Source organism: Chiloscyllium plagiosum, unplaced genomic scaffold (assembly GCF_037043375.1).
Source record: "Chiloscyllium plagiosum isolate Xiang-an unplaced genomic scaffold, Cpla_swu_hap1 HiC_scaffold_34, whole genome shotgun sequence".
NCBI classification, from domain to species: Eukaryota; Metazoa; Chordata; class Chondrichthyes; order Orectolobiformes; family Hemiscylliidae; genus Chiloscyllium; species Chiloscyllium plagiosum.
The window spans coordinates 30,695,507-30,708,552 of NW_028270172.1; the positions used below are offsets into that span (position 1 = coordinate 30,695,507).

Here is a 13,046-nt window from a genome sequence, read left to right on the forward strand (position 1 = left end):
TTTGGTGTCATCTGTAAACTTACTAACTGTACCTCTTATCCTCGCATCCAAATCATTTATGTAAATGACAAAAAGTAGAGAGCCCAGCACCAATCCTTGTGGCATTCCACTGGTCACAGGCCTCCAGTCTGAAAAACAACCCTCCACCATCACCCTCTGTCTTCTACCTTTGAGCCAGTTCTGTATCCAAATGGCTAGTTCTCCCTGAACTCCGTGAGATCTAACCTTGCTGATCAGTCTCCCATGGGGAACCTTGTCGAACGCTTTACTGAAGTCCATATAGATCACATCTACTGCTCTGCCCTCATCAATCTTCTTTGTTACTTCTTCAAAAAACTCAATCAAGTTTGTGAGACATGATTTCCCATGCACAAAGCCATGCTGACTACCCCAAATCAGTCCTTGCTTTTCCAAATCCATGTACATCTTGTCCTTCAGGATTCCCTCCAACAACTTGCCCACCATCGAGGTCAGGCTCACTGGTCTATAGTTCCCTGGCTTGTCTTTACCGCCCTTCTTAAACAGTGGCACCACGTTTGCCAACCTCCAGTCTTCCGGCACCTCACCTGTGACTATTGATGATACAAATATCTCAGCAAGAGGCCCAAAAAATCACTTCTCTAGCTTCCCACAGAGTTCTCGGGTACACCTGATCAGGTCCTGGGGATTTATCCACCTTTAATCATTTCAAGACATCCAGCATTTCCTCCTCTGTTATCTGGACATTTTGCAAGATGTCACCATCTATTTTCCTATAGACCATATCTTCCATATCCTTTTCCACAGTAAATACTAATGCAAAATATTCATTTAGTATATCCCCCATTTTCTGTGGCTCCACACAAAGGCCGCCTTGTTGATCTTTGAGGGGCCCTATTCTCTCCCTAGTTACCCTTTTGTCCTTAATATATTTGTAAAACCCCTTTGGATTCTTCTTAATTCTATTTGCCAAAGCTATCTCATGTCCCCGTTTTACCCTCCTGATTTCCCTCCTAAGTATACTCCTACTTTCTTTATACTCTTCTAAGGATTCACTCGATCTATCCTGTCTATACCTGACAAATGCTTCCTTCTTTTTCTTAACCAAACCCTCAATTTCTTTAGTCATCCAGTATTCCCTATAGTTACCAGCCTTCCCTTTCACCCTGACAGGAATATACTTTCTTTGGATTCTTGTTATCTCATTTCTGAAGGCTTCCCATTTTCCAGCTGTCCCTTTACCTGCGAACATCTGCCTCCAATCAGCTTTTGAAAGTTCTTGCCTAATACCGTCAAAATTGGCCTTTCTCCAATTTAGAACTTCAACTTTTAGATCTGGTCTATCCTTTTCCATCACTATTTTAAAACGAATAGAATTATGGTCACTGGCCCCAAAGTGCTCCCCCAGTGACACCTCAGTCACCTGCCCTGCCTTATTTCCCAAGAGTAAGTCAAGTTTTGCACCTTCTCTAGTAGGTACATCCACATACTGAATCAGAAAATTGTCTTGTACACACTTAAGAAATTCCTCTCCATCTAAACCTTTAACACTATGGCAGTCCCAGTTGATGTTTGGAAAGTTAAAATCCCCTACCATAACCACCCTATTATTCTTACAGATAGCTGAAATCTCCTTACAAGTTTGTTTCTCAATTTCCCTCTGACTATTGGGGGTTCCATAATACAATCCCAATAAGATGATCATCCCTTTCTTATTTCTCAGTTCCACCCAAATAACTTCCCTGGATGTATTTCCAGGAATATCCTCCCTTAGCACAGCTGTAATGCTATCCCTTACCAAAAATGCCACTCCCCCTCCTCTTTTGCCTCTCATTCTATCCTTCCTGTAGCATTTGTATCCTGCAACATTCAGCTGCCAGTCCTGCCCATCCCTGAGCCATGTTTCCATAATTGCTATGATATCCCAGTCCCATGTTCCTCACCATGCCCTGAGTTCATCTGCCTTCCCTGTTCGGCCCCTTGCATTGAAATAAATCCAGTTTAATTTATTAGTCCTACCTTGTCCCCGCCTGCCCTGACTGACTCACTTTTGTTCTCAGCTGTACCCATCTCAGATCAATCTCTTTCCTCACTATCTCCCTGGGTGTCACCTAACCCCCCCCCCCCCCACCTTACAAGTTTAAATCCTCCCAAACAGTTTTCGCAAATTTCCCTGCCAGTATATTAGTCCCCTTCCAATTTAGGTGCAATCCATCCTTCTTGTACAGGTCACTTCTACCCCAAAGAGATAATGCACAAGAGTCTGTGCACAGACAGTTAGAAACATTTCCTGATGACTATCAGCACCTGTTCCAAGCCACAAGAGGTGCAGCCTAGTTCACTTGAGCTCCTGATGATGCATCCAGACATCAGCAGTACAGTTGTGTTGACTGAACATTGGTCGAGGTGCTGCATTTTAGAAAAGCAAATCTTAGCAGGGCTTATACACTTAATGGTAAGGTCCTAGGGAGTGTTGCTGAACAAAAAGACCTTGGAGTGCAGGTTCTTAGCTCCTTGAAAGTGGAGTTGCAGGTAGATAGGATAGTGAAGAAGGCATATGGTATGCTTTCTTTTATTGGTCAGAGTATTGAGTACAGGAGTTGGGAGGTCATGTTGCAGCTGTACAGGACATTGGTTAGGCCACTGTCGGAATATTGGGTGAAATTTTGGTCTCCTTCCTATCGGAAAGATGTTGTGAAACTTGAAAGGGTTCAGAAAAGATTTACAAGGATGTTGCTAGGGTTGGAGGATTTGAGCTATAGGGAGAGGCTGAACAGGCTGGGGCTGTTTTCCATGGAGCGTCGGAGGCTGAGGTGTGACCTGATAGAGGTTTATAAAATTATGAGGGGCATGGATAGGGTAAATTGGCAAAGTCTTTTCCCTGGGGTTGGGGAGTCCAGAACTAGAGGGCATAGGTTTAGGGTGAGAGGAGAAATATATGAAAGAGACCTGAGGGGCAACTTTTTCACACAGAGGGTGGTACGTGTATGGAATGAGCTGCCAGAGGATGTGGTGGAGGCTGGTACAACTGCATCATTTAAGAGGCATTTGGATGGGTATATGAATAGGAAGGGTTTGGAGGGATATGGGCCAGGTGCTGGCAGGTGGGACGAGATTGGGTTGGGATATCTGGTCTGCATGGACAGGTTGAACCAAAGGGTCTGTTTCCATGCTATACAGCTCTATTTACATTATATTAATCAGCATAAAGATACATCTGAAATAAACCCCTCAAGCCTGTTCCACTATTCTACAAGTTCATGACTAATATGGTCTAACACCATATACCTGCCTATGACCCATATCCCTCAAAACCTTTGCTGGACAAAAAATAGTCTCTCACAGATTTAATATTAACAACTGATATAGCATCCATTGCCATTTGTGGAAGACAGGGGCAGACATCTACCCCCTCTTCTGTGTAGAAGTACATTTTAACATCTCTCCTTAACACTCTGACCCTTATTTTCAGTGTACGCTTCCTGCTCCGCCTCCCCACCACCACAACTTCTAGAACCTCCAATCAGTGGAAACCGTTTATCTTTATTTACTGTTTTTTATTGTTAAAACGTTGAGGACTTCAAACTTTCTAATTTTTTTTTACAGGAAACAGGCTAAATTTGTCTCATCTCGCCTAATAACTTAGTCCCTGAAGTTCAGGTACCATTCTTGTAAATTTACATTGTACTTACCCTATATCTAATATTTTTCCCACAGATTTGCTCACTGTATTTCAACTGGGGCCTAACCAGAGTTTTATATAACTGCAGTATAACCTCTGCCTCCTTGTACTCCAGTCCTCTAGACATAAAGGCCAACATTCCATTTGCTTTCTTGATTATTTTAATTTTTGACATTGAACCACGAGCCTCTTTGGATGCCCACTGTATTTAACTTCATAACAACTAGGAAGTATCCTGATCCATCTCTTTTTCACTCCAAAATGGATAACCTCACACTTGCTCACATTGAACTTCATCTGCCCATTCACTTAGCATAAAATTACAAAGGGACATTGACAGACTATTACGTACATTGTTTTCAATATCACCTATATGTGTCATCAGCAAATTTGGATATGACTTTCTATGCCATTATCCAAGTCATTAACAAATAAAATGATTAATTGAGACTTACACAGATCACTGTGGGACACCACTGGTCACACCTTGCCAATTTGAGTACCGATCCATTATCCCTACTTTCCATCCCCTTCCACTCAAATGTCTGGATGTAGGTTTGCTCGCTGAGCTGGAAGGTTCATTTTCAGACGTTTCACCACCATACTAGGTAACCTCAGAGAGCCTCTGGTGAAACTGCAGAGCTTCACTGGAGGCTCACTGATGATGTTACCTTGTATGGTGACAAAACACCTGAAAATGAACCTTCCAGCTCAGTGAGCAACCTACAGCTAGAACCTCAACCTGAGCTACATTCCTTCTCAAAACTAGCTACTCAAATGTTTTCCTCGTCATGTCAATAATTTGCCCTCAATTCCATGGGCTTCTCCCTTAGTTAACAGCCTTTTATGTGGGACTTGGATTAGATTCTCTACAATGTGGAAACAGGTCCTTCGGCCCAACCAGTCCACACCGACCCTCCAAAGAGTAACCCACCCAGACCCATTTCCCTCTGACTAATGCACCCAACACTATGGGCAATTTAGCATGGCCAATTCACCTGACCTGCACATCTTTGGACTGTGGGAGGAAACCGGAGCACCTGGAGGAAACCCACACAGGCACGGGGAGAATGTGCAAACTCCACACAGACATTCACCTGAGGCTGGAATCGAACCTGGGACTCTGGTGCTGTGAGGCAGCAGTGCTAACCACTGAGCCACCGTGCTGCCCAAGGACTTCTTCAAATGCCTTCTGGAAGTCAATTTAGACAACATCCTTGGACATTCCCCATCCACTACCTTATTCAAAAAATTCCATGTGGTTTTATCAGGCACGAGCTTCCCTGGCATGAATCCACACTGGCTCTCCCTGATCAGCTGAAAATTTTCAAGGTATTCCATTATCCTATCCTTGACTATAGACTCCAACAATTTCCCCAGCACAGATGTTAGGCTAACTGGTCTGTAATTCGCTTGTTTTCTTCTTTCACCTTCTTAAAAAGCAGAGTGACATGTGCAATTTTCCAGTCTCGAGAGTTAATGTGGTTTCGGTTTCCCAATCTGTTGATGCACAAGAATCATTTTTCTGGAATGAAATGCCACTTTTTGGGTGCTATTGAGTTAGCCCCAAAATACTTGTTTAGAGCCATGAAGTTGAAGCCATTTTTTAAGCTAAAATTCTTCTCCAGGTCTTCAATGAGGAGGTTGTAGCTTCCTGGTGATGTTGCTGTATTAGTAATAAAGGAAACCAGATAACGTTGTGGGGATATGGGTTTGAAACACATTATGGCAATTGTTGAAATTTAAAAAGTTGGAGATTGAATATAAAAAACTAGCCTCCACTGTCAATTGTTGTTTAAAAGTTCATTAATGCCTGCCATCCTTACCTGTTCCAGTCTTCATGGGATTCCAGACCCAGATACTGCCCAAGGGCATTTAAGAACAGATATTAACTGCTGGTCAAGCAAGCCTTTTTAAAAATACTCTGTCAACGACCTGATATCTGTAATACCTGTATCCTCCAGACCCCAACTGTCTGTGATATTTGTGCTCACCCAATTTTGGAATCCTGAACATTGAACTGTTCCAGTTAGTTGTACCTATAGCTGCCTGAAGTTAGAATTACTTCTCTAAAAATAGACAGGTTTATGTGTCTAAATCTCTTTCTGACTGATATCTGCCATAATATTTCCTAATGTGCTTTGTTGCTAAATTTTGCACTGTAACACTATTATGAAGCACCTTGAGATGTCATATTAAAGATTTTTATTATTTACTACAATAATACTAATGCATCAACATTGAGTGCAGGATATGTGTAACATGATGTAGTGATTACTTAGTCTTGTTATTTCGGTGAATAAAGTGTTAAAATGAAAAATACAGCATGAACAAAGATAATCTTACTGAACCAGTCAGGTAATAGTCCAACACACAAATTCCCCATTGTTAAAGGAGCTACAAGCATGGGACAGACAGAACCTATAATAACATTAATACTAACTGCTATAAATGGTGGAAATTCAATCACCTCATCCTTGAAGTGATAAAAGACACTGTTCAGATACTAACCTTAACTAATTGGTGATGGCTCCTTTCCCCTTTACTGTAGCTTCCCTGCCTATGAAGTACCTAATCCAACAAAGCCATATTGTGCTGCTGGTGTGAACTACATGCTGCATCATATACAACTGCATGAAAAGCTAAAATGTTGGAATACTGGGATCATTTTGGTTATTTAATGCAAATGCATTCGACCATACTCTTGACTTGACAGTAAGGAGACCATGAAAATCAAAAGAGTTGCCCTGGACAAAAGCTTTACACAAAAAGAACCTTTGAAAAGGAAAGATCCTTGGGCTATGCCAATGTTTGGCTTGAAGCATGAAGTTCATCAAAAGTTACGGCAGAATGCTTGCTTGCTTTGGAACACTGTCAGAAATAAGGAAGGACAGCAAAGGGCATTTTTTTAGAGACTACCATCAGAAAATAATGTGCTTAAAAAAATGGGAATTGAACAAAATGGAGCAGAAGGATAATTTAGAATATATTGGGATTAGACCAGCAGGGATGAGAATTGATTGTAGTGTGTCAGGCAGCTTCCCAGTAAGTGTTCCAGCAAGGTGTTATGTCCCTAAAACTGTTCAATCAGTAAATTGAGGGCTATCTTCAGGAACATAGAAGACCTACTGGGTTGCAACATTTGTGGGCTGAACATCAACAATTTGCAATATCCACATGACACAGTGCTGTCTGCAGAGACAGAAGAGGCACTTCAGGAAAAAAAGCGTTAAACAAAGTGATAACTAGGAGTGCGGAACATGGATTACAATTAATGTAGGGACAATTAAATTAATAGTGATAATCAGAAATCCTAGTCGTACAAATTGAAGGAAGTAGACAAATTCTGGAACAAGGTTCATATACCTTGATGAGATAACTGGACACAATCGGAGGCACAATAGAAGAAATGATATTGTCAAGATACCAGCAGCACAGTGGTTAACACTGCTGCCCCACATCACAGCACCAGGGACTCTGGGTTCAATTCCATTCTTAGGCGACTGTCTGTGTGGAGTTTGCACATTTTCCCCGTGTCTGCATGGGTTTCCACCATGTTCTCTGATTTCCTCCCACAGTCCAAAGGTGTGCAGGTTAGGTGGATTGGCCATGCTAAATTCCCCATAGTGTCCAGGGACATGTAGGCTAGGTGGATTAGCCATGGGAAGTACAAAGATAGAGTTGGGGTGGGGGTGGGAGTGGTCCCAGGTTAGGTGGATTGGCGATGGGAAATGCAGGGTTGCAGAGACAGAGTGGGAAGGGTGGGTGGGATGCTCATCAGAGGGCTGGTATGGACTTGCTGGGCCGAATGGCCTGCTTCTACCCTGTGGGAATCTATGATTCTAAACTAATAAGTTTTTTAGAATGACTGACCTATTAAAGAAACTGAACCTGAATCTTAAGGAAAACATTGCCAAGATGCGAGATATTGTAGTTAATGCAATATGCCTCCGTATCATGGTCAATGAAGTGTTTATTGATAAATTGAACACATTCAAAATGGGACATGATTATTGTCAATCAAACACTTCACTTCCACCATTACCCAGTACTTCACTAATGATCAGAAATCTATCAATCTCTACCCAAAACACAATCAGTGACTGAGTTGCCACTGCCCCCATTAGAGAATTGCATCGGTTCACAACCCTCTGAGTAAAAAGTAATTCTCCTCATCTTGGACCTAAGTGGCATCTCTTAATTCTAGACTCCCCAACTAGATGAAATATCTAACTTGTTTATCAATCTCAGTGTTTTTTAAGTTTCAATGAAATCACCTCAGAAGAATACAGATGCATCTTGCCCAATCTCTCTTCATAGGAATAAGGCTAGGGATCCTTCACTGAACTCCCTCAATGGCAACAATACCTTGCCGGAGAGAAGGAGACCAAAACTGCAAACACTACTCCAGGGCAGTCTAACCAAGCTCCTATGTAACTGAAGCAAGATTCACTACTCATGTACTTGATTTCTCTTGCAATATTCCATTAGCTTTTCAAAAAGATTTCTGCATCTATGTGTTAGTTTTCAGTGACTTATTGACAAGGACACTGAGATCCCTAAATACATTCTAGAGTTTCTAACCTCTAACCATTGAAGAAATACTCATCTGCTTTCTCCAATAAAGTGGATAACCTCACATTTTCCACGATTCCTGATGAAGGGCTTTTGCCCGAAATGTTGATTTTCCTGCTCCTCGGATGCTGCCTAACCTGCTGTGCTTTTCCAGCACCACACTAATCTTGAATCATAAATCCTTGTCAGTGCATTACCTCCTATCCTGCGAGTTTTAATTTTTCTAGCCAGTTTCCTATGGGGAAACTGTATCAAAAACCTTGTGAAAATCATACACGTCCATCAGCTCTCCTTTATCAGTTTTGTTAGTAACACCTTCAAGTACTTCAAGTTCAGCAAACAGGAATCTCCATTTTAAAATCCAAGCTGACTATGCCCAAACATATCATTATTAACCAGGTCTTTATTTATCCAACCATTTAAAAAAAATTCTAGCATTTTCCCTACTATTGATACAAGGCAAACAGCTCTGTGATTCCCAGTTTTCTCTCTTACACCTTTCTAAAATACTGAATTTTACTACCTTCCAAATCTTTCATTCCAGAATCTACAGAATTTCAGAAGATAATCACCAATGCATTGACTATCTTTGTAGCTGCGTCCTTCAACATGCTGGGATGTAAACAATCAGGATATTTTTATGACGCCATTAGGATCCACTCGTAATCATTGGGATGCACGAGAGAAAACCCTATTGGATTTGTAAATCTTTTTGTGAAGTTGAGGCACCTACCACAAAATAGAACTTTCGTGAGGGTCCAGTGTAATACTTGGGTAATACAAGTATTATGTACATCTCTGTCATTTCTAATGTCATTCAACCAACATACAAGTTAAAAAAAAACACAATTAACAGAGAATAAATGATTTTTTGGCCTGGCAACTACATTCTGGTTCTGCTAGTGACAATAGAACTGAAATTCCCAAGCTTCACTCCATTGAACTTCTCTGGTGACCTTAGTAATACCTGAATGTACACTCAAGAAATCAATAACAAAAAGAGCAAAGATTAGAAAATATAAATTGTGCCATTTAACTAACAGGTGTATCTCAAACTAATCTGCTTAAAATGAAACAAGAGCCATCAGCAAGCCATAAAAATCAATTCCTCAAGGGTGACCCAGTCACCATAAGTTTAGATCAAATAGCCATATTACAGCCATAGTTGTAAGATTAGACATATGGGTTCACTTACTGAATCCTCAAAGTTGGCACACCATCTATTAGAATCAAGAAAAAAATCACAGGACCACTAACAGTGTTTATAATTAGATAACTCTTGGCAAAAATGGCAAGGACAGAACATGGATCTTTAAATCACCTGGTCAAGGTTGTTGACACAACTGGCCATGAATGTATTTGGAAAGAAAATAGAAAAATTCAAGTGTCCTGAGAAATGTGGTTCAATAGTTCTGAGAAGATGTTCTCACACATGTCTTGGATAGTGAGCCAACTGATTTTGCTCCAGTTACTAATAGAGTTAAACATGGCTGTGAGCTAATACTGATCCTCTTCCACATATTTCCCTGCTACACTCTCCGATTGCTTCCATGATGATGATGATCCTGGCACCAAAATCAGATATCATTTGAACGGGAAGCTACTCAATCTGAGATGACTCCAGACAAAGTCAAGGTCTGCTGGGAAATACCTTCTCATTTCACATTTGCTGTGAGCTAGCTGCTGGTTCAGAGCTACACACACAATACAACATAGAATCTTCTCCAAAGCATGTGACAACTTTAGCTTTCTGAAGAACGCAAAGAAACTAATGTACCAGTTTCAGGACAGCACCATCTCAAGCTAAAAATTTCCGTTCATAACCAGAGTATAAATTTACTCACCTCGGCAGCGTGCTCTTTTGAGCTGTCTACATTGGTGCTGAGACAGATGCAAGATTTGTCAAGGAACAACTTTGGCAGCCTTCAAATATCAGTCTGAGAATACAGAGCATTAATTCTGCCTAACAAAAAGTCTGTAGAAGGACAGTCCTGTCTCCTCAACTCTTATCATACAAGGCTTCAGCTTTATACTGATGTCACGATGAAGAGCATAACCACTTTCACTTCAGTTGTCACGAGAAGCATCGATAGAATACCAGATGCAGATGCCCATCTGAGCTGGCATGCCAAACATCTATGTTCCTGAGACAGGCACAACTGAGTGAGGCTATTCATGTGACCAAGCGTGCTGGACAGTCACTTACCAAAGCTTGGGGTGCAGCTTTGTGGTTGTTGAAGCAAGTGCCACAAGTACACTATGTAGGCTTCACCTGTGAATAAGGTGGGTGATTAAGCCCTGGGTGAGTTTCTCCCAGCGTGGCCACACTTGGCATAACCAAGTAAAAACAACACAGTCTTTCTCCAATGCTAGATCATATCAGTTGTGGAGACAAATCACAAGGAGGCATCCTAAGCCAGCAACTCTTCCAAACTCAATTGTTTTGGCATTGTGTATGCTATGCAGCAGAACTTTCCAGATCAGTGGGAGTAGATATGCCTTGATAGTCACCAATGTACCCACTGCAATCGTGCTAAATATTTATGATGATTAGTTTGGTCACCTTTGTAGTGATTATAACAAGATCAGCCAGGTGGACCTTACAGAATGAGCTCCCTGATTGCACCAGATTAACAGCCCCAATCAGGGAGTCTCAGCTGATAGCTAAGAACAAGAGTGTCAGACAGTCTGCTCACTCAGCTAGCTCCGAGGCACTTGGATCAGTGTCAAGGACTCTCCTTGTGTAAATAAAGGGCAACTTGGTGACTGGATACTGGCCTCTGTGGAGTTATCTCAATCTTCACCATGACGAACAAATAAATTGTGTCAGGACAGAAGCTTGATATGCTAATTAAAGTATGACATAACAGCCTCAATTGTTGTATGGTAATGCTCAGTTGATGTTTGTACAAGTCAGATCCTTGACAGGAACTTGGCTAGATGAATCACAATATTTCTTATTACTGAAGTGTTTTTTTTACTAAAATATAACCATAAAATATTGCCATATTTGTTCTAACAATAAAACAAAAATGTTATGAACAACAGAAGTGAAGATAAATAACAAAATTCACTATTCCCATATAACACAGATTCAAACACAAAGTAGAAATAAGCAGACTTTCCATATTGAACAGAAACAACAACTTTGTATCAAAATTAGTATATCCTGCTGCAGCTTACTAGTGTTTTTACAATTCTAAGAACATTTAGTGCTGCGTTCCTACAAGACCCAGTCCAGCTCATTTCCAAGTGAGAGATTATCTTTTCTCTACTTTGATAGGCTTGAAGTAATTAAACTTTCAACTCATATACTGGAATTGTACAGAAATGTTGCTTAATTATTATGGTCCTGGTTCAGCTTCCTTCTCGTGCCACACTATCTCTGACACAGCTTCAATTTCTTCTCATTTTGTAAAAACTTCAGAAACATAATTTTACTTCCTTCACGCCAACAGTTTCCCAGACATTCCCAGATATCTAATGACTATATAATGTCATTGTAATGTCATCTATGGTAATGTCAATAAACTCTTTTGTTGGCAATGTTGCTTAGCACATGTTACTCCATCAAAAGATTTCTCAGCATTTGGAGCTTGATATATCCTTCTCTGTTGTGGCTCTGTTCGCCGAGCTGGGAATTTGTGTTGCAGACGTTTCGTCCCCTGTCTAGGTGACATCCTCAGTGCTTGGGAGCCTCCTGTGAAGCGCTTCTGTGATGTTTCCTCCGGGGTTTGTAGTGGTTTGAATCTGCCGCTTCCGGTTGTCAGTTCCAGCTGTCCATTGCAGTGGCCGGTATATTGGGTCCAGGTCGATGTGCTTATTGATTGAATCTGTGGGTGAGTGCCATGCCTCTAGGAATTCCCTGGCTGTTCTCTGTTTGGCTTGTCCTATGATAGTAGTGTTGTCCCACTTGAATTCATGTTGCTTGTCATCTGCGTGTGCGGCTACTAAGGATAGCTGGTCGTGTCGTTTCGTGGCTAGTTGGTGTTCATGGATGCAGATCGTCAGCTGTCTTCCTATTTGTCCTATGTAGTGTTTTGTGCAGTCCTTGCATGGGATTTTGTACACTACATTGGTTTTGCTCATGCTGGGTATCGGGTCCTTTGTCCTGGTGAGTTGTTGTCTGAGAGTGGCTGTTGGTTTGTGTGCTGTTATGAGTCCTAGTGGTCGCAGTAGTCTGGCTGTCAGTTCGGAAATGCTCCTGATGTATGGTAGTGTGGCTAGTCCTTTGGGTGCGGCATGTCCTTGTTCTGTTGACTTTCCCTTAGGCATCTGTTGATGATATTGCGCGGGTATCCGTTTTTGGCGAATACATTGTATAGGTGTTCTTCTTCCTAGAATTCGACTGGGACAACACTACTATTATAGGACAAGCCAAACAGAGAACAGCCAGGGAATTCCTAGAGGCATGGCACTCATCCACAGATTCAATCAATAAGCACATCGACCTGGACCCAATATACCGGCCACTGCAACAGACAGCTGGAACTGACAACCGGAAGCGGCAGATTCAAACCACTACAAACCCCGGAGGAAACATCACAGAAGCGCTTCAGAGGAGGCTCCCAAGCACTGAGGATGTCACCTAGACAGGGGACGAAACATCTGCAACACAAATTCCCTGCTCAGCGAACAGAACCACAACAACGAGGACCCGAGCTACAAATCTTCTCCCAAACTTTGAATATCCTTCTCTCTCAATTGGCCTCTCACCACAAACTAAAAACAAAAGACAGAGTCCGAGGGCACTTCTCTCGGGGACTCTGGATAGTTCTCTCTGAACTTCTCACTTGGAATTATGAGTATT

General features: G+C 41.6%; 1 protein-coding gene across 7 annotated transcripts in view; it reads right to left on the reverse strand.

Moving 5' to 3' along the window:
• Positions 1-13,046, reverse strand: part of LOC122564410 (catenin delta-2-like) — a 1,213,649-nt gene that overhangs the window by 1,092,755 nt on the left and 107,848 nt on the right. The gene's annotated exons all lie outside the window — the stretch shown is intronic.